Source organism: Leptonychotes weddellii, chromosome 7 (genome assembly GCF_054177405.1).
Source record: "Leptonychotes weddellii isolate Sample4059 chromosome 7, ASM5417740v2, whole genome shotgun sequence".
NCBI classification, from domain to species: Eukaryota; Metazoa; Chordata; class Mammalia; order Carnivora; family Phocidae; genus Leptonychotes; species Leptonychotes weddellii.
Window position 1 is genome coordinate 31596992 of NC_138375.1, and position 19866 is coordinate 31616857.

Consider the following 19866-nt stretch of genomic DNA (forward strand, 5'->3'; position numbering starts at 1 on the left):
ATCTCCATTGTACTTTCCTTTTAATTGGATAGTACTGTTTTAAGTGGGAAAAAAACCCCAGAAAATAAAATGAATTCTCATCAACAGAGAAATGGTTGATTAAATTCTGGCAAACATTTACTATGACCTATTAAGCAACCATTAAAAGGAATGAATTAAATTGATATTTGGAGGGATTTCCATGATACACTTTTTTTTAAAGATTTTCTTTATTTATTTGAGAGAGAGCGAGAGTGCAAGAGTGAGAGTGAGAGAGAGAGAGAGGGCACAGAGGGAGAGGGAGAAGCAGACTCCTCGCCCAGCAGAGAGCCCAACATGGGGCTCGATCCCAGGACCCTGAGATCATGACCTGAACCGAAGGCAGATGCTTAACCAACTGAGCCTCCCAGGTGTCCCTTCCATGATATACTCTTAAGTGAGAAAAAAACAAAACAAAGCAATATGTATGTATGTAGCCTCATTCTTGAAAAACAAAGAGAATTCCCAACACCTAGATTAGTATATATATATATCAAATTATGTATATATATATACATATATTTTTATACATGTGTTTATGTATGAATATATGAGCATGCAGAGGATTATAAAAATATACATGCAGGTTGTTAACAGATTGTTAACAGTAGTTACTTGGCCAAGAGCAGATAGGCTTTAAGTACTTAAGCAACATCTATAAACTTTAATGGCAGAAACCCTGAAGTAAGGATATAACCGAGTACAAACCAGATGGAATAAGCCTGCTGTGGGATACAGAGTAGAGGATCTCGAATTGTACCTGCATGAGACCCTCTGTCACAGTAATTAAGGGTTATTACCAGTTCCTCAGGGAGGAGGAATTGGAATTGGATAGCAAAACCAAATGTAAATTTTTTATGTGGAATTTTATACAATTATGCATGGTAAAGTGTATAAAATTCTCATTTAAAAAGTTTTTTGGACATAAATTGATCTAAGAAAAGATTGAATTCACAGTCCTTTGCATCTTTAGTATATGCGTGATGTAAATGTACTTCTGAGCACGTTAAAGAATGAAATAAGTCAATGACTTCACAATGGTGCGTACGCAGGCGTGCGTGTGTGTTCAACCATCTTGAATGGCCAAGTAGAAAAAAAGATGTACAGGTTGCTAAAGACAGACTTCATCCACTTGTCTGCAATCTGCTCGAGAGAGAGGTGTGACCATACTAGGTACAGTTTTCTAAGCCAACATCATATACCTTACCTTGGGGAACTTTTCTCCTCTATATTTTTGACCATCAACCAATAATTTTGTAATGAAACCTGTGTTTAAGCAAGAACATTTGGTCTCTGTAGTAACATTTGGTAATTAAAACAATTCCTTTATTTGAACCTCCGTCACTGTGACGATGACTACACTTCAGAGGCATTCTGGGAAGAGGAGTGATTTCTTCACCTCCTGAACTCTAGTGTGTGACCATCATGGAGAGACTTCTCATTCTGGCTAGTATGGCTTGACCTACATAGCTCCCCAAGTTGAACATTTGACAGGTTAGTTCACTAGTAACCAAATGGTCCTTTTAACAAGCTTTGCTGATCACTGAGCTGTATTTCTTCATCTGCTTTGACTTTTAAAATGATTATATGTGAGTAGTATCTCATGGGAGATTGAGTAAAAGGAAGAGTTTTTTTTTACCTTTTAGAAAGGCTGTTCATTCAGTTTTTAAAAAATTGCCAGAAAACCCCATTGTTTACAAATTTTTCCATTGTGTTCTGTTTATTTGCCAAGAAAAATCTTGCACCATACCAACTTGTTTTAGTAAAACAAATGGCTCCTTTCACAATACAGCTCAGCATATTTGTATATTTACATGAGTTTTCCAGCATGCTTTGGGAGGAAAGATTCAGCTACATTTGTACATGTTTTGTTTTCCCTTGTGTGTAAGCTTTGACCTCCCAAACTAGCTCCCAGTGAACCCACAGGCCATGGATTAGTTGTAGGCATTTTGCTAAGCCCTCAGTTGGATAGAGTTTTGCTGGATCCCTTGAAACAAATAGGATGTTTTCACGGATCTTGAACTAGTTTTAATATCTGGGTGAATTAGGAGTGAAAAAATGACTGGGACTGTGCCCCTTGAGCCCCACCTTCCTGGGAAGACATGAAGCTTATTGACACTTTGTTGGCCATTATTTAATTTGTGTAGCCTATCAAATAGCAACTTGCAACAGACTCATAAACATGGTACCAGCCTATTCAGCTTGTCTGGACTGGAGATCTGGTGCTCTCCATTTGGCCTTCTATGTTTCGCTGATTTTATTTCTTAATAATTTCATGGTTGGTCTATAAATAGGCTAAGAAAAAATTTTTCAGAGGTTTCAAATAATTTATAATTCATATGGTGTATTTCTTCAAGGGGGTGAAAGATTTTCAACAACTCACACTTCTGAAACCTAGGCACTTGCTCATTGCGTGATCTTGGACAAATTACTTGATGTCCCTCACTTTTGGTTTCCCCCTTTTGTAAAATGTGGGTTTATAAAACCAATTTCATAAACCTATTGTGAAATAGGTTGAAATGAAATAACATAATAAACCATCTAGTATGGTGTCAGGCACATCAGCAGGTCTTTTGGAAATAAGAACTGTGGCTGTGATTATTGGTGTTAGGATTCACTGTGGTTAGGATGATGTAGGTTATTTCTGCTGCCACGGATACATGGACAGGTGACTGACTCTCAGTAACAGTGAAGGACACATAGGTAGGTTGTTAATCTGGTTCTTGATGCACCAAGCAGGCCTCTGGAAATGAAGTGAGAGGTTCTGCAGGCGTGCTTCAACAGTTCTGACCCTCCCAATAAAAAGAGTGTTTTATTCATAGCAAGGAGAATTTGGCCATCTTCTGTGACATCTCGGTTTGGGCTGGAACCAATCTTGAGGAAGTTTTGGAAATCTCAGTTCCACACTGTGAAATGAAGCATGATGTTTCCAATGACACCACTCAGCACATTGATGTTCCCTGGAGCATGACCACACTTCTCCACACTGGTGCCAAGACAAAGGCCAATAAAATCCACCTATGCCTTAGGACGAAAACTGTAGCCCAAAAGGTTGCCAGTGTTTTGACCAGTATAGAAAGGTCCAAGATAAAGTAGCATAAAGGATGTCAAGTGGAATTTTAAAGCAGTTGAACTTCTCTCTAGGTCCAGTTTCCTAATGTCCTGTTTGGTCATTGAGAAAGCAGCCATCAGGGAAGGGCCTGTGCAATTCTCAAGTCTTTGCCACTCAGGGGAAAAGTGAAAGCCATTCATGATTTTGGAAATCACCCTGCCATGTCAGAACATGCCATGCATAGGATTCTTTTTTCTTTTTTTAAAGATTTTATTTATTCGAAAAAGAGAGAGAGCATGAGCGAGCACGAGCAGGGGGGACGGGCAGAGGGAGAACAGGCTCCCCGCTGAGTAGGGAGCCCGATCCCAGGACCCTGGGATCATGACCTGAGCTGGAGGCAAACGCTTAACCGCATAACCGACTGAGCCACCCAGGTGCCCCCATGCATAGGATTCTTTTTTTTTTTTTTTTTTCATGCATAGGATTCTTGAAGAGAGTACTTCCACAAATAGTGAATCCTAGGTGCTAACCTCACAGTGCAGAGTAATAAATCATCCACACTGTGGAGGAATATTGACTGTTCTTTTGGCAAAGGATGTAATTCCCTCCTTTCTCCACCCACCCCCCCCTTATTCCAGTGATTTTTCTTCCATAGATGTGCAAGAAACTGCTCTCCAGCCAACAGAGAGCTGGGTCCAGATTACAAGTGTCATTTGATGGTGTCACTGCTCATCTGTCAATGTCATGAAATACTAGGATATCAGCTTTCAGGAGACAAATCCTGAATACTTCAACGTGGGGGAAATTTCCATGCCATGGTCCCTAACAGATAAATGTAAACTCCCCATCAAGCCACTCTTTCAGGTTAGCTTGAATATTTAGGAACTTGGGGACGAAAACGGCAACAGAGCTTCTTGGTCAGAGCATGTGAAAGTGTTTGCTCCAGTGTGAACAAAGTCCACCTGTTTTTGGCACTGAAGGCTGCCTGACAGAGACTTCTATAGTCTTCATTGGAAGACTCACTGTCAGAGCCCTCCAAACCTATGGCCTCATTCTATGAGCAGTGCTTTTGTTACCTGTGGATTTCGTAATTTACAGTTAATAATAATAGGAATCATCTGTGATACGGCCCTAGCAAGACAAAGGACATAACATGAATCTTATTTACTGACTTCCTTTCTCCCTCTCATTTTCCATCCCCTTAGTTTTTCTTTGATTTTTTTTCCCCATATGTGTTTTAAAGTTATTTTATCTGGCTCTATTATAAGTTTCTTTTGAAGCTGCTTTAAATCCTTTCTGGAATAAGTCACACTACCAACAAACAAATAAAAAACAAATATTCATTTGTAATAATTGGACCACCCAGTTGAAATATGCTGGTAGTTTTTCTCCTTGAAAGGGTAATAGCATTGTTGTTTATTTCATCATTCCCCCTTCCTTTCTTTGAAACCATTATCCTGTGGCTTTGAAAATTCCCGTGGAGGAACAAATAGTCCATTTGCTTCTAGAATTGCCAGCAAGTTCATAAGGAAATTGTATCAGAGGTAACTTGTGTATAAGGAACAAAAATGTATTTTTTTTTTTTCCTTTTCTGCCTTTCCTGAAGCCCTACAGGTCGAGACCTTGATCATACCTTAGTAGGTATTACATCGCTCAGGCAACTGACTGTTGGACAAGTTCTTCATCCTTCCATGAATGATGCCACAGCTCATCATGTCAAACTGGGAGCTGTCACTTGCCCGAATGTGGAATGGGTTGCAAAATGATGAAAACAGTACACCAACTTGGCAGATTTCAGGAAATGGCAGAAATTACAACGTGGTCTCACTTTATTAACTATTTTAACATTCACTTAAATTCAAGAAGAGGAAAGGGAGAAAAATGATTTACACGCCAGAGATTAGGGTTGTAGAAGGAAAATGGAAATTGCAGAGGGTTCTCTCTTAGGTCATCTGCCAGACACCTGTAGAATTGCATTTCAATTATGTGTCTGGGTCAGGTAAAAACTGGCTGGTTTCTGACAATGGTCTTTCGGACGGGACATCACTGAGGAGGCAAGATGCTCAAGAGGTTAATGTTCATTTCCTATGAAAGGAACTGAGGATGTCAAAGTAAATTGGAAAGGATAGAATCTGGGCAGGCATCTGGGGCTTGGCTCACACTTCAGGAAAACGTTGTGTCTAGTGATTGCCCACAATTACAAAAAGCAGAGGAAGGGGGCCCCACTTGACAACAATTGAATTTCAGGAAGTTTTGCTATTGAACCAACATCAGGAGATGGATTTTCTTTTGAAAAAGTTCTCAATAGAAGTCAAGTCTTCCCTGAATTCATTATTCTAAAGACATCTGCATTTGAAAAATACTTAAAATTCTTCTCATATCAATGGATTTAAATGTTATTCACTAGTAATTCTTTGGGTCTTTGAAGCTTTTAGCTGAAGTTTTGGTTTATGACTCAGTGTTACCTTATGTTATTGACTATCTGTTGCTATCTTTCATGTCAGGAAGCTCTTCATCGACTGAAACTATTTGTTACGATATGCCATGCATTCCTCTGAAAAGAAAAATTATTTTCATGTGACTTGCTTCATCCATCCAAGCTTGTTTATTTATATTCATTTTAGAATACATCATAAGAGAGGGGGCAGTATAGATAGTATATATGAAATACCAGGATAGACAATTTGATTGATTTTTCTTATATTCTGTCCAAATGAATTCTACTCTTTTCTTATGCATATTCATAAATGTTATAACAGTTTTTGAAACAGAAGTACAGATATTGGCTTTAGGAACTCTCATGGTGTAAGAATATATTTTATTCTTTCTGGATTTGAGGGGTGATTTTTGATACATTAAAAAGAAGAGTCTTACACTACTCTCTAATTTCAGAGCTAAGTCACACGTTTATTTAGCAATTATTTTCGGGAAAAAAATGAAGATTTCCCCCCCCCCTTTTCAGAGCACTCTCTAGACCCAATGTAAACTTAATACTGTTTAAATACCAGCGAAGTCAGACTGTAGGGAAATCAGTCTGACTTCCCTGAGGGAGGGAATCCTCATCAGCAGTAAGACAGGTGATGAACGATACAGGTGGCTTTCCGGTCATGTGTTATACTGACTCATTTGTGTGTAAAGTGACTATAGCAGATGAACAGTCTCACTAGTTTCATTCTACATAGAGAGATTTAATGCTTAGTCTTGTCGCCTTAATGCTGAGTAGAGTCCGGTGTTGCTGACAGCAGTCTCTGTTCTTTTTATCATCCCGAGTCCCTCAGTGGGGATGGAGAAAGGCTTTTATAAAAGTATTTTACAGGACAGATCTTTACCCCTTAGAATGATCCATATGTTCACTAGCGCTCTTCTCAAAAGTTGCAAAGCAATGACGCTTGAAGAAGAGATTCAGAAAAAAAACACCCAACAACCCTATATTGCTTGCTGTGTTTTGCTTTTATATCATCTACCTCAGAGCATTTCTTTGGGCCTGTTTAAGTCTCAAGTTGTCGAAACATTGAATTCTCCATGAGTTCTCTAGAAGATGGAAGTATTTAAATAAAACTGTTGTAATTTGGGGGTCTGATATTTATACCACTCAATGAATATTGCTTTTACTGTATATTTAAACAATGTATTAAGGATGAGTGAACTGACCTACAGAATGTCAGCCTGACACAAACCAGAGGCAGATGGAATGAGGGGCCCAGGCATTGTGTCTTCTCCTGGAATATTGTGCCATTTGCAAAAACACTGCATGTTTCACTGTTCACACAGTAAATGACCAGCAGTGAACCCTGAGGCAGAAATGAGTTAGAGATGTTGTGTAGGGGTGTACTAAAACTTGATGTGAAGGCCTAAGTATGACACATTTAGGAATTTCACTTTTGATGTTAGGATCGGAATGAAGAAAAGTGTGGAAGAATGTAGCAAGATTGAAAAACCGCCTTAAAGTATCTGTGAGGGAGAAATCTGTGATGGTTTTGTAATGCCATTCTCTAAAAGAAGGAACATTTTTTTCATGTGAAAGTGTCACTTTATTATGCAGCAATAATTAAAACCTGACTCTTAACACGTGCATACAAATGAGGCTGGGGAACCTTCTTTGAATCATTAAAAAAAGAAGACACCCAACTTTACAAACTGATAGACCTGTTTGCCAAAAAACATAGGTTCTCTCCTCAAATAATTTTAACCGTAATTCTTATTTGAAATGATCTGCTGAGATCTCATTTTTTTTCTGCTTGATGTGGGAATGGATGAAAGCTCTTTCCAGGCCTCTCCTCATTTTTTTCTTAAGTTGAAGGGTTGGCTGAAGACTTCCATGATGTTTCCTAAGCTAGCACATGGACTTGGTGGGAAGCCATCTACAATGTTAGGTCAGGAGACAGGGCCAGAAGAAGGCAGGGCTGAAGGTTGAGTGACTGAGGAGAGCTTTTGGAATAAATCAGAGGTTAGAACCTCAGAGGTGAGGTCAAACTGGGCATCTCAGAGTTTGAGAAGATGGTTGGAGTGGACATTTACAGGTGCAAAATGAGTAGAGGTTACAGGCAAATCCATGGTTAGAGGATGCAGAACTCAATGTCTGCGGCAGCCTGGTGGAGTGGAGAAAGTAGATTTGCATTCAGGAATCCCAGGTAAGGTTTAGTGCAGAGGTTTAGGTGAAGCAGCTGAGCATAGGCAAGAATAATGACTTTAACTGTGGGCATTAGCCAGGCATCAAGGAAGAGACAGGGCCCAGGAGATGAGGGAAATTTCTCAAACCCTAAACAGTTGGGCAGGTTTATACAATATCAGTTTAATTTCAGGACAGGGATAATCTTTCTTTTATTGTTTTAAAAAGTGTTTTCTTGGGGTGAGCTTAACTCATCCTCTGTTGGGACTTTTCTGTTTTAGTAATTCCTTTTTTTCTAGACAAAGGAAAAGAGGAATAAAGGGTATGGGTTGCTGTAATTTGTCCATGAAAAACTTAAAGCCTGATCAAGTTCAGGGGTGTAGGGAGAAGAATGAATTTATTACATAGGACCCAAGACTCATCTTCTGGTATTGGTCCCTAATCTTGCCTAGGAAAAGCGATGCTCTTGGATTACCCTGGAATTGAACTCCTGCTTTGTCTTGCATGATCCTCTATTGGTGGGGCATGACCCTGCTTGAAAAGATAGAACTCAAACAAGGAAGCATGGAAGATGGGTTGAATCTTGAAGGACCTTGGTAAGCCTTGCTACCATGTATGTTGAATAATCATGAAAGATCTGTAATAATCATGAAAGATCTGTAATATAGAGTTTGATAGGTCTAGAGTTTTCTAGTGACAGTTATACCTTTTAACCCACAGAAAACCATGTTCTACTCAACAGTAATGCTTGGCTTCGTCTGCAGAAACTTGTTTATTTTTTTCAAATTATGGGCCTACATAGAATGGATATTTGCACCGATTTTTATATATAATTAATGATGGAGGGATCAAATAACCGCTTGGGTATGATAAGCATAGGTTTGGTGGAGAAAACTGGCTCAAGAATAAGGGATTGTGGGGATAGATTTGTGTGGAATGACATTGTGGGATGAAGGGTAGGGGTTGTTTTGGTGGTGAGCATCCTAGGAAGTATCTTAGGAACTAATGTAGTCTATGCTTTTCATTTTTCTCATGTTTATTTTGTTCACTCTAGGCTTTGCAATGATAAATGCTAAAGTCTACTTTAGTCCTAGAAAGATAAAGAGAAGCTGTCGACTAATAGGGTAAGGTGATGGTCTTGACTGGAAAGGATCTCTTTTAGAAAGCAGTATGTTTAACCAAGGATACATTCAGAAACATTTTATTTTTGGAAAAATATGCTTGAAAAGAAGGGGTAGTGATGATCTTCTCAAAGAACTATGAGAAAGATAGACAGTTTAGAATAAAAGTTTTCACAGGGAACTGATACTAACTTGCTCTTAGGTGGAAGCAAACACATGGCCTAGAGGCCTGAGGTTTTCCATTCCAGAATCTTCGACTTTCTAACACAAGATATTTAGCTGAACTGTTGAAGGGTTAAAATTCCACAGCTGTCTTATTTATCTTACTGATCTTGGCTAAACATTTGGAGCCTTAGAAACTCCTTTTATTTTCTTCTATGTGCTTCTTCTGTATGTGATATTTTTCATGGGCCAGCAGCAATATTAAGCATCTTAAAAGGTGTCTTCTTTATATCTTTCTTCAGATGGTTTGTTTCTCACTAATGTGAATTTCTTTTTTCTTGGCTGTGAATTTTATGGCTATTATATTTGTTTTTGGTATGTATAGCATTATTTGAATGATGATCTCTTAGTCCAGAAAGGCAAGAAAAAATGAGTTTATTTAGGGTTTCTTGCTATACAGTTGCGTTGGTTGGAAGCAAAGACAGTCATGGGTTACTTAAAGCCTAATTCAAGTATGTGAAGCAGTAGACATCTCATTCAGGGTCTTACTCAGCAATGCTTTGTCGGTGTGTCCTATTTCAACCTTTTTGAATCTTTCCTAGAAGCTTGTCTCTGATTTTAAACTTCTTTGGTTTTTCTAACTGGCTCAATATGGACAGTGTCTGGCGTACCCCAGGCTCAATGTCAGTAGAACAAAGACATGGGAGAGTCCCATGTGACAGGGGGTAAAATCAAATGTAAAAGCCAGTCTCATAATATGTTAGATAAAAGTGTACAAGAATACGAATATAATTTAAGAAAAGAGATCTTTGCCAAGAATCTAAAACAAAAATACAAGACAGTGATAAATAGCTTAATACCAATTGAAATCTCAAGATATAATGGAAGGATTATCTAGCTCTTATAAAGTTTCGACCAGAGAAGGAGAGTATGTGGACCAAAAAAAATAGGCTTTCAGGTTACTAACTCTTCCCACCAAGGAAGGCCTATGTATGTGCATAACTAAATGGGACTCTAAGCCACTCCTATGTTAAAAATGATAATATAAAGAAGTAATTGGAAGAACTGGCCTAGTTATGTTCAAGGTGGGTGACCCTGCATGACTTTCCTAAAGGAAGTACAAGGAAGGAATCTGGATCCAGTCAAAGAAGGTAAAGGAGGAAGTGATGAGGTGGTTTTATAGAAATATATAAACCCAAATCTACGTGATTGGGAAATTCTGAGATACTGGAGATCTGTTGTTTCTCCTGCTTCTCCAGTTTTAGTAGGAAACTAGTCATTTACTGAATATACATACTGCCTTATCTGTTCTTCTAATTGGCATCACTGCCTGAAAGAAACTATAGTAGGAAAAGGCAAAAGCCCATTCTCCTGGAGTTTCTTCTGGATTGGCTGAGTTTGGAGTAGTTTGTGAAGTCTAGTGGGTTGGGCCTAACCTAAGTATGGATTAGAAGAGGGACTCAACAATATCCTGGATGTTTACACTGACATTTGGAAAGCAAATGTACTTTCAAAATTTTCATGTTGCATTCCATATCACACCTGATTTGCTTCATTGTGGTGCCACGGTCTGCATCAATATGAGTGACATTTCCAGATGTGATCTTTCAAGATTCTGGGATCTAGTTTCAATTATTTGATACCTTTGGTTTTTTTGAACTTATAATTTCATGGTTGGTTCTTCATGGCATTTCAATGTTCCATGGACTTCAGTGTGGGACTTCTAATTTGTAACCTTTCTTAGTCACTTTTATCCTTGGGCCAAGGTGTGATAATAGATTAAGGGATGGGGAGTCACATATTATTGGCTGAGTTCCCACAAGCACATCTGGGAAAAATCCACCCAAGAGGAAAGCTCAGTGCTTAAGCCCTACCAACAGAGCTTTAGAAACTAGCAGAAGGTCATTCCCTCCCATTTATCACTCCTAAAAGTGAATCTATGGAGTACATATGGAAACTGAGATTCCTTCTTGGAATAGTGTCTGGGGTTACTCAGATCACTGAAGGGGGGCAAGAAATTTTCTGGTCTCCCAAACTCTGAAGCTTATAATGATACCTGACTCTTCTCCAGAGGTCCCAATTTCAACTTTTTAGGAGGATACTCTCCCAAACCATTTGAGTGGCACTTCATTTTTCATGACTTTTTTCCGTAGCTATTTTCCCATTGTTAGGCCCTTTACTATCTACTTCCTCCCAAATCAGGAAAGAAGTTAAAAGTCCTTTTGTTCCTACTCCTTCCTCTCTCTTTAGTTCTTAATTACATCACTAGCCATTTTTATGTCCTAAATACCCAGTGTAGTTTCTGGAATTGTGTATTATTGGGCTCTCTCCCAACAATTGATAAAGCAGGACTCAGTTTCCACTTGGTTGTTATTTCCTTGGATAGCGATGACTGCCTTTGATTGGCAGTCTTAAAGAGGGATTGTGAAGGATTGAACATCCAAATCCTAACAAACTCCATAATCTACTGATTTCTTCTCAGAAATATATTCATTTATACTTAAAAAAAAAAAAACCCTCTTGTCAGAGATTGTCAAACTGAATCAATAGACATTCATGAATATCCATATTAGTAATATTTACCATTTCTTGAAGTTCCCTTTTATGACAGGAAACTGTTTTCTATATATTCTTTCTAGTCTTTATAACAATCATGCAAGGTGAGAAAATTGGGGTTTGGAGAGTCAACAGCTAATAAGTGTTGCAGCTAGTGTTCAAGGCAGGACACCCCAACTTCATCACAGAATGCCATACTGCCCTGTGAAACTCTTCTACACAGAACAGATACGGAACTTTGGATTCACACACCATGTGTTAACTGCTTGGGGCTGCTTCGGTTCATTCGATGACAACTATACTCATACAGATTTCATTGTATCCTAGCAGCCTAAAAGAGTTAATGAGTTTCCCAAATGCTCTAGCATTTAGTTAGAAGGGAGAAGTGGCAGAAAGTAGAAGCTAATAGTTTATTCAGTATTTTCTTTTTTTTTTTTTTTTTTAAAGATCTTATTTATTTGTCAGAGGGAGAGAGAGAGAGCACAAGCAGGGGGAGCGGCAGGCAGAGGCTGAAGCAGGCTCCCTGCTGAGCAAGGAGCCCAATGTGGGACTCGATCCCAGGACCCTGGGATCAGGAGCTGAGCCGAAGGCAGATGCTTAACCGACTGAGCCACCCAGGCACCCCTATTCAGTATTTTCTATACTGCCAGGCCCTTTGTTAAGAAATAGATTATCTTAGACTCACAACTTACTCTAAGGCAGGTACTTTTATTCCATTTTAATAAGTGAGGTAACTAAGTCTCTGAAAGTTTAGAACTTGTTAAAAGTCAAAAGCCAAAGTCATTGTTAGTGGTGAGGACAGACAGGATTTGTACCCAAATCTGTCTTTAAACCTCATACTTCACCCTTTCCAGTATGTGATAGATCGTGTCTTTAAAAAATCATATTAGAATTTATTTTTATTTATTTTTATTTTTAAAGATTTTATTTATTTATTTATTTGAGAGAGAGAATGAGAGACAGAGAGCACGAGAGGGAAGAGGGTCAGAGGGAGAAGCAGACCCCCCGCTGAGCAGGGAGCCCGATGCGGGACTCGATCCGGGGACTCCAGGATCATGACCTGAGCCGAAGGCAATCGCTTAACCAACTGAGCCACCCAGGCGCCCTAGAATTTATTTTTAATTAGAATGATTTGAGATTAGGTTACACACACCATATCCCTTTATCTCCTCAAACCTTCATGTGTATATCTGAAAGAAAGGGATATTTTCTTATATAACCATGGTATAGATATCAAATTCAGGAAATTTAACATTGAGATGATATTTTAATTTGCAGTTCATATTTCAACTTTTCCCGCTGTCCAATAATGTCCTTTTAAACGTTTTTTCCCTATCAAAAGAAGATCCAGTCTAAGAGCACCTATTCCATTTAGCTGATATGATCCTTGAGTCTCCTTTAATCTGTAACGATTCTTCAGCATTTCCCTGTCTTTCTTGGAACATTGACATTCTTGAACAAAATGGGCCACATATTTTATACGATGCCTGTTAATTTGGGTTTGTCTGTGTATTTCTTCATGATCAGATTCAGGATTAGCACTGTCAGCCAGAGGACTACATAAGGATGTCATATTTTCCTCAAGCTATCAAATCAGGAAGAACATGTTTGTTTGCTTTTTGTTGGTGATGTTAAATTTTGATACCCTGGTCAAGGTGTTCTGTTTTCTCCACTGTATAGATAGTATTTTCTCTCTTGCAGAGAAACTAACAAGCAATCAGTGAGCAGACCTTTTGAGACCACACAAATTATCCTCCTTTTCATTCAAATTTAGCAACCATTGATGATTCTTACCTATACCAATTATTACTATGATCATTGGCACTGATTTTCAAATTCCTCCCCTCCCTTGACAGTTACCTGTTGGAATTTTACTATAAGGAAAAGCCCTTTCTTCTCCCCTATTTATTTCTTTTTATTGTCAATATTGGCTTATGAATTCCTATTTTATTCAATATCTCATAATCTATTATTTAGCCTCACTTCTTTTCATGTTCAAATTATTATAGATTTGGCTATTTAGAGCCCTTTCAAAGTGGTATCTGTGTCCTTTTGATATGCTGTCATCATTATTTTGAGTACTTTCTTATTTTTTGGCCCCCAAAGCTATTTCAGGCTCATCTTGGTCATCTTGTGCTTTCCCTGATACCTTGAAATGGCCATTTCTCCTAGAAGCTCATTTTCCTTTAAGTGAGGAATGGTATTTAGGAAACAAGATGGGTACCAGCTATGCCGCTCACTGCTGCGGGGGTTTGTTTATTGCCTCTAAGCCCTGTTGCCTCACAGCCTTGCCAACAAAATGTATTGTTCAGCTTTTGAATATTATCAGTCTGATGAGAAAAAAACAGCATCTCAGTGTGGTTTTAAATTTGCATTTCTCTTTTTATGAGTGAACTTGAACACCTTTTCATATATTTAAGGAACTTTATAAATTGTCTTTTTTGCTGAATGTTCTATTTGTCTTTTGCCCATTTTCCTAGTAGATGTTTTTCTCAATTAAAAAAAAAATTAGGGGGCGCCTGGGCGGCTCAGATGGTTAAGCGTCTGCCTTCGGCTCAGGTCATGATCCCAGGGTCCTGGGATCGAGCCCTGCATCCGGCTCCCTGCTCCTTGGGAGCCTGCTCCTCCCTCTGCCTCTCTCTCTCTGTCTCTCATGAATAAATAAAAATGAAAAAAAAAAATCTTTAAAAAAAAAAATTAGGAACAATTAGCTTTCTTTTTTTTAAGGAAAAATTAGCTTTTTATCTGTAATCTATATTGCATTTGCCATTTATTTTTAGTCTTTGATTATGATATGCAAAAGTTTCAAATTTACTAATCATGCTTTTATTGCATATTTTAGTTCTGACGGCCAATTCCAAAGTGCATCCGTGCATCTATTCTCTGATACCAGCTGGGTGGCCTATAATTCAACTCAATTCTGCCCCTATCTACCCAGAAACAGCATCAGATCCCACAGGTTAAAGGTTCAGATTACCCCCACCTCCTTCAGATGTCAGTCTCAAGTCCAGGTTGCCATCTGGGCTTCTGACCCACCAACTATAGATTGGAGGTTCCAACGACTCCCTCTTTGGGTTTGATTAATTTGCTAGAGCAGCTCACAGAACTCAGAGAAATATTTACTTACTAGATTACTGGTTTATTATAAAAGGATGTAACTCAGGAGCAGTCAGATGCAAGAGATGCATAGGGCAAGGCATGAAGAAAGGAGCTGTGGAGCAACGATGCCCTCTTCAGGAGAGCTACTTGGCCCAAAGCTGCACATGTTCACCAGCCCGGAAGCTCTCTGAACCTTGTCCTTTGCATTTTTATGAAGGCTTCATTACCCGGGCATGATTGATTAAATCTTGGCCACTGGTGACTAAATTCAACCTCTAGCTTCTCTCTCTTCCCCAGAAGTTAAAGGGGTGGATTGTAAATGCTAACCTTGAATCACGTGACTGGTTCCCCTTGACAACCAGCCCCCAATCTTAAATGCAGTCCCAAAGAAACCTCATTAACAAAACAAAAGACACCTTTGTAGCTGATTCCAGACACCTTTGTGATCTGATTCCAGATCAGTTTGGAGTTTATTCTTACATACGTTGTTAGGATTGGATCTAAGTTCATTTTTATTCCAAATGGCTATGCAGTTGGCCCAATATCACTTATTTTTTTTATTTTATTATGTTATGTTAATCACCATACATTATTTATTAAAAAGACCACTTTGTCCTAGTCATATGAGATGCTCCCTTTACCATATTACTAGATTTCCATAGGTGTTTGCATCTGTTTTTGGACTTTCTTCTGTATTCCATTGGTCTGTGTCTATTTATGTGCCAGTACCACACAGTTTTACTTACAGGTAGATCATATTCTAACTTCATCTTCTACAGATGAGTAAACAGAGACTTAGAAGGTCAAGTGTCTTTTCCCAAATCAGGCAGCAGCACAGGCAGGGCTGGAAACTGGTTTTCCTGACTTATGATAAGATTCTTTTCCTTCTCTGTGCTGTGCTGCTCTCATCTTTCTCTTCCGCTGCCTTTGGTGAGAACGGAAAATCTAGCTACAAGGAAGAGCCCGCTTTGTCTAGAGAGGAACAGCCGTGGGATTATGGTCTTCTCAGGACAGATTTATAGAAAGGGGCAAATGTCTTTTGGGAGAATGTAAAGCAATGCTCTCTATGCCACTAGACTGTTCTGTGGAAAGTTAGACCTGAAAAGACATAGGGTGAGTAGTAGAGAAATCACAGAGGAAGCTGAGATGCAGAGGGGGTAAGTGACATGTCCAAGGTCACACAGTATACTAGTGACAGAGCTGTGCTTTAACACAAATGCCCTTGAATCCCTTCTAGCTCCTTGGCAATGAGTCATCAGACACTTTTTTTGAACAACTACTTCTTTTAAGCTGCTGTGCATTTGTGTGTACATTCAATTTGACCTTGTTATATAACGTCTGGCACAAAAGGTTATTGGTAGCCTGCCTATATCCCACTTAAGTTGCTGCTGAAGTTTTTACCTAAAGAATGAAAAAATTGTTGGATGGGTTTGGAGAGACAATTCTTCTTATAAATAGTGCTAAAACTCCTTTTTTATATTGGACCTGTTCAGCTAAAATCTAAACAACAAAGACATTTGATTTACTGCAGGCATTAGGTTGGAGTGTTAAGTGGTTGTTTTAATTTTAGAGTTTTTATAGAAGAGCTACTCTCACCATATAGTTGATTACAATTTAAAAACAGAGACATATGATTTATTATACACAGTGTTTTTGAAAACTAAACTTTTTTTTTTTAAGAACTAAAAATATGTATTTCAAAAATTTTCAACCCCAGGAGATGTGGGACCTGTTTTCTTTTCCTCCTTTTGGAAATGGTACGTGGCTGTTGAGTTTTAAATGGTCGGAGAGTCTTCCTTGGTGGTATCAAAAGAGTAAGTGAGAGGAATTGGGAATATTGTGGGTTCTGTGTTTGGGCTGAAGACAGGGCTCCAGGCAAACTGGGTAGGAGACCTGCAGTGTGGATTTGGTTTGGCTGGTCCGCTCCCAGCTGCATTGCCTAGTCTAAATTCTCATCCCCTCCTACCTGCCCCCACCCTCCTTTCTCAATCCAGCCGATAGCAGGAGCATGACTGAGCAGACTGGCAGAGAGGTGAACTCACTATTAAAGAGTTACTCTAAGTCTCACTCAAAATTCTATAATACCTGGGAGTGCTAATGCCCAGTTTAAGAAAGTGTACCCTTCCCCTTTCCATAGGAAAACCTATGGAAATTTGGTTTTGAAATGCTTAGATTGTTTAGCTGTCATAGATGCAAAGCATTCCACAATTTTTTGTGCGTAAAATTGTTCCTGATAGATGGAAGAGTTTGAGATATTTTCCTTGGGAAAGCTGTTTTTGAATATTCAAAACACACTAAACATTTTTGCATTTGTGTGTGAGGGTCTCTATTGTTTAGCGGCTTTACTAAATGAAAAATAAAAGTAATTCTGATAAAGGTCGCTAATGGACAGAACCCAACACAATGCCTTTTGTATACTAAGTGTCCAATTATTATATTCCATTTTCCAGATAGGCTTCTGTTGTTCCTCATTGCAACTTGAGAAAGAGATTGCATCATCTCTAAAGTAGATACACACACACAAACAGCTAAAAGCAAATAGTGGTGTTCCAGCACTAGATGAAGACCTGAAGAGACTCCAAGTACCGGAGAGATTATTCTCTTCATCTCTCCAACCCCAAGTATATTATTCAAAGTAAACCAATGCTAAACCACCTGAATTTAGAGGTATGCTGAAATTAAGATGGCTTCTTTCTAGATTTTCTGATAAATCCATGAAAGCTGAACTTCTCGTTCTTTCTCTCTTAGCCATTCCCCCTCTCATATTTGCTCTATGCTCACCTGAGGGTGCTCTAAGCAAGTGTCTAGTTGTACTGGTTATATTGACAAACCTTCTACACATTTCCTTGGAATAAGTAGGGAAATACTTCAGCCAGAAGGCGATGGTTTTCTAGGGCCTGTTACACGAGAGCTAACCAAAATCTTGGTTAAGTCAATAGTTCTTGAGTAAACAGAGTAATACAATTTTTTTACATGTATTATTCACTTAATTATCATATAACTCCGTGAGGGTTTTATTTTTATCTCCGTATTGCAGAAGAAGAAACAGGGACAGGGAAATTAAGAAACTTGCTCCAGGTCACCGTCCTAGTAAGAGGCAAAATTGGGATTTGTATCTAGGGCATTGTGGCTTCAGGTTATTATGTTATACTTCTGCTCCTCTCAAAAAGAATTAATGATAGCTAGCCTTGTCATGGTGCTAGACACTACTGTATGTTCTTTATGTATATTAGCACTTTTAGTCTTCACAAAAACTCTATGAGGTATGCTCATTTTCTGTTTACTCCTTCAGACACTCTCCATCCTTCCATACCTGCTCTGTGCCTTGAGAGACCTTTGGTACTGCACATTTTGCTTTATGGTTTCTGCTTGTGTTTGGCCAATGAGAATTTCCAGGATGACATCAGAAGGTAGAAGCAAAGTGAGGTCATAGTATTTATTTCCTTAGTTCCCTTCCTTTTGGGTCACTGTGAGTGGGCTGTGTCCCTTTCTGAAAAACCATAGCTCCTCTTTATTTGATCTTCTTTAATAGTCTCTCTCTGGGTCCTGGCAATAGCTTCCTCTTCTTGTCTATTAGGCTTAGGGGTAGTAAAGTCTCTCTGCTGTTGCTAGCTCAGGGGTGCTCTGACCCCCTGCCCATAGCTTTGTAAATAGTCCCTTCATGAAACTCTCCTCAAACACTGAGTGTGCAATTGTTTTTTTGCTAATACCCATACTAAACAAGGTATATTCTGTTATTATCAGCACCCTTATTTAACTTATAAGACACAAGGAAGTTAAATAAAGGGCCCAAGGTAATTGGTAGAATGGCGATTAAAACCTAGGCTGTTAGTCACTACACTATTTTGCCTCTTGGTTGTGTATGTTGGGCTTTCTGCAAAAACCTTGCAATACAAGTTGTTACATATCAAAGGACAACCAAGGGATAGTGTACTGTAGCTAATAGACTTACAGCACAAAAGCACTATGGGATCAATATAAGAAGTTCATTCATGCATTTATTAAAAGTTTATCCACGTTTTAGATTTGGGGGATAAGTCATCAACAAAACAGATTCTTGGTTTCAAGGAATTGTGGATGTTTCAAAGACTTACCTATTTGTTCTCCAATATTTTGGATTTGATTAGCAAAGAGTGATATAGCAAAAAAAGCCCTGGTATGGGGCGCCTGGGTGGCTCAGTCGGTTAAGCATCTACCTTTGGTTCAGGTCATGGTCCGAACATCCTGGGATAGAGCCCTGCATCAGGCTCCCTGCTCAGTGGGGAGCCTGCTTCTCCCTCTCCTCCCCATTCATGCTCTCTCTTGCTATCTCCGTCTCTGTCTCTCTCTCAAATAAATAAAATCTTAAAAAAAAAAAGCTCTGGTATTTGATACACCTGTGATTATTGTCTTGCTTTTGAGTCAGTAATATTAATCGGTGATATATGTTTTATTTTCCTAGGCAGCAGAGGTTCTCCTTTTAGTTATTTTGTGTATTCAATATAGGCACAATATGGTCAAGGCATAGAGTCTTACAAAATCAAATGACTCTTTTTTTGATGCTAGTACTACAAGCAGAATACCAATTAATATACATGCGAATTCTTTTCTCTTACTAATTGAAATATTCCTTTTGGGGGAATCATTCCACTATAAGCTTTTAGAAAAAAGAACCCTGAACTGGAAATCAGAGTCCTGGAGTCTGATGCCAACTTTGCCTCAAACTGGTTGTGAGATCTGGTTCATAGAGGCTAATTGTCTACACTGCAGGTTTCTCACTTGGGTCATCATGAAGCCGGGTGAGGTTCTTTTAACAGTAAGGCTATAAGACTCTTTGATTAACCTCTATTTTTTTTTTTTTGTCTCTAACCCTTTTTAGGAGACACAAAAGTGAAAGAATGTATCTAAAGTAAAAATTGTATTTACTGCAGAGTTGGAGTGATAAGCAGGTCTCTTGATATCTGTTCTCTGATTACAGTCCCTAGAAAGAAATGAAGACTAGTTAGGATGACATTAGCTGCTATAAAGGACTCAAAATGTAGAGTCACTCAAAAATCATATAAATTTATTTATTTCACGGTGGTTCTCTTTTACTCAGAGACTCAGATTGGTCAAACCTCTGGCATTTTTGATACATGTCTCTCAGGATCATTGTGATGATCTCTGTCTCTGACAGATTTATTTTTTAAGTAATCTCTACACCCAATGTGGGGCTCGAACTTACAACCTTGAGATCAAGAGTCGCAGGCTCTACCTCCTAAGCTGGCCAG

General features: G+C 38.8%; 1 long non-coding RNA gene and 1 pseudogene across 2 annotated transcripts in view; one reads left to right on the top strand and one right to left on the bottom strand.

The window, feature by feature from the left end:
* LOC102725870 (glyceraldehyde-3-phosphate dehydrogenase pseudogene) overlaps positions 1–19866 on the bottom strand; it is a 271823-nt pseudogene that overhangs the window by 119570 nt on the left and 132387 nt on the right. The gene's annotated exons all lie outside the window — the stretch shown is intronic.
* LOC145722574 (uncharacterized) overlaps positions 1–19866 on the top strand; it is a 365423-nt gene that overhangs the window by 20841 nt on the left and 324716 nt on the right. Inside the window, exon 3 of the long non-coding RNA XR_014146917.1 lies at positions 8132–8275. This is a non-coding gene — a long non-coding RNA (uncharacterized LOC145722574). The remainder of the gene's footprint in view (positions 1–8131; positions 8276–19866) is intronic.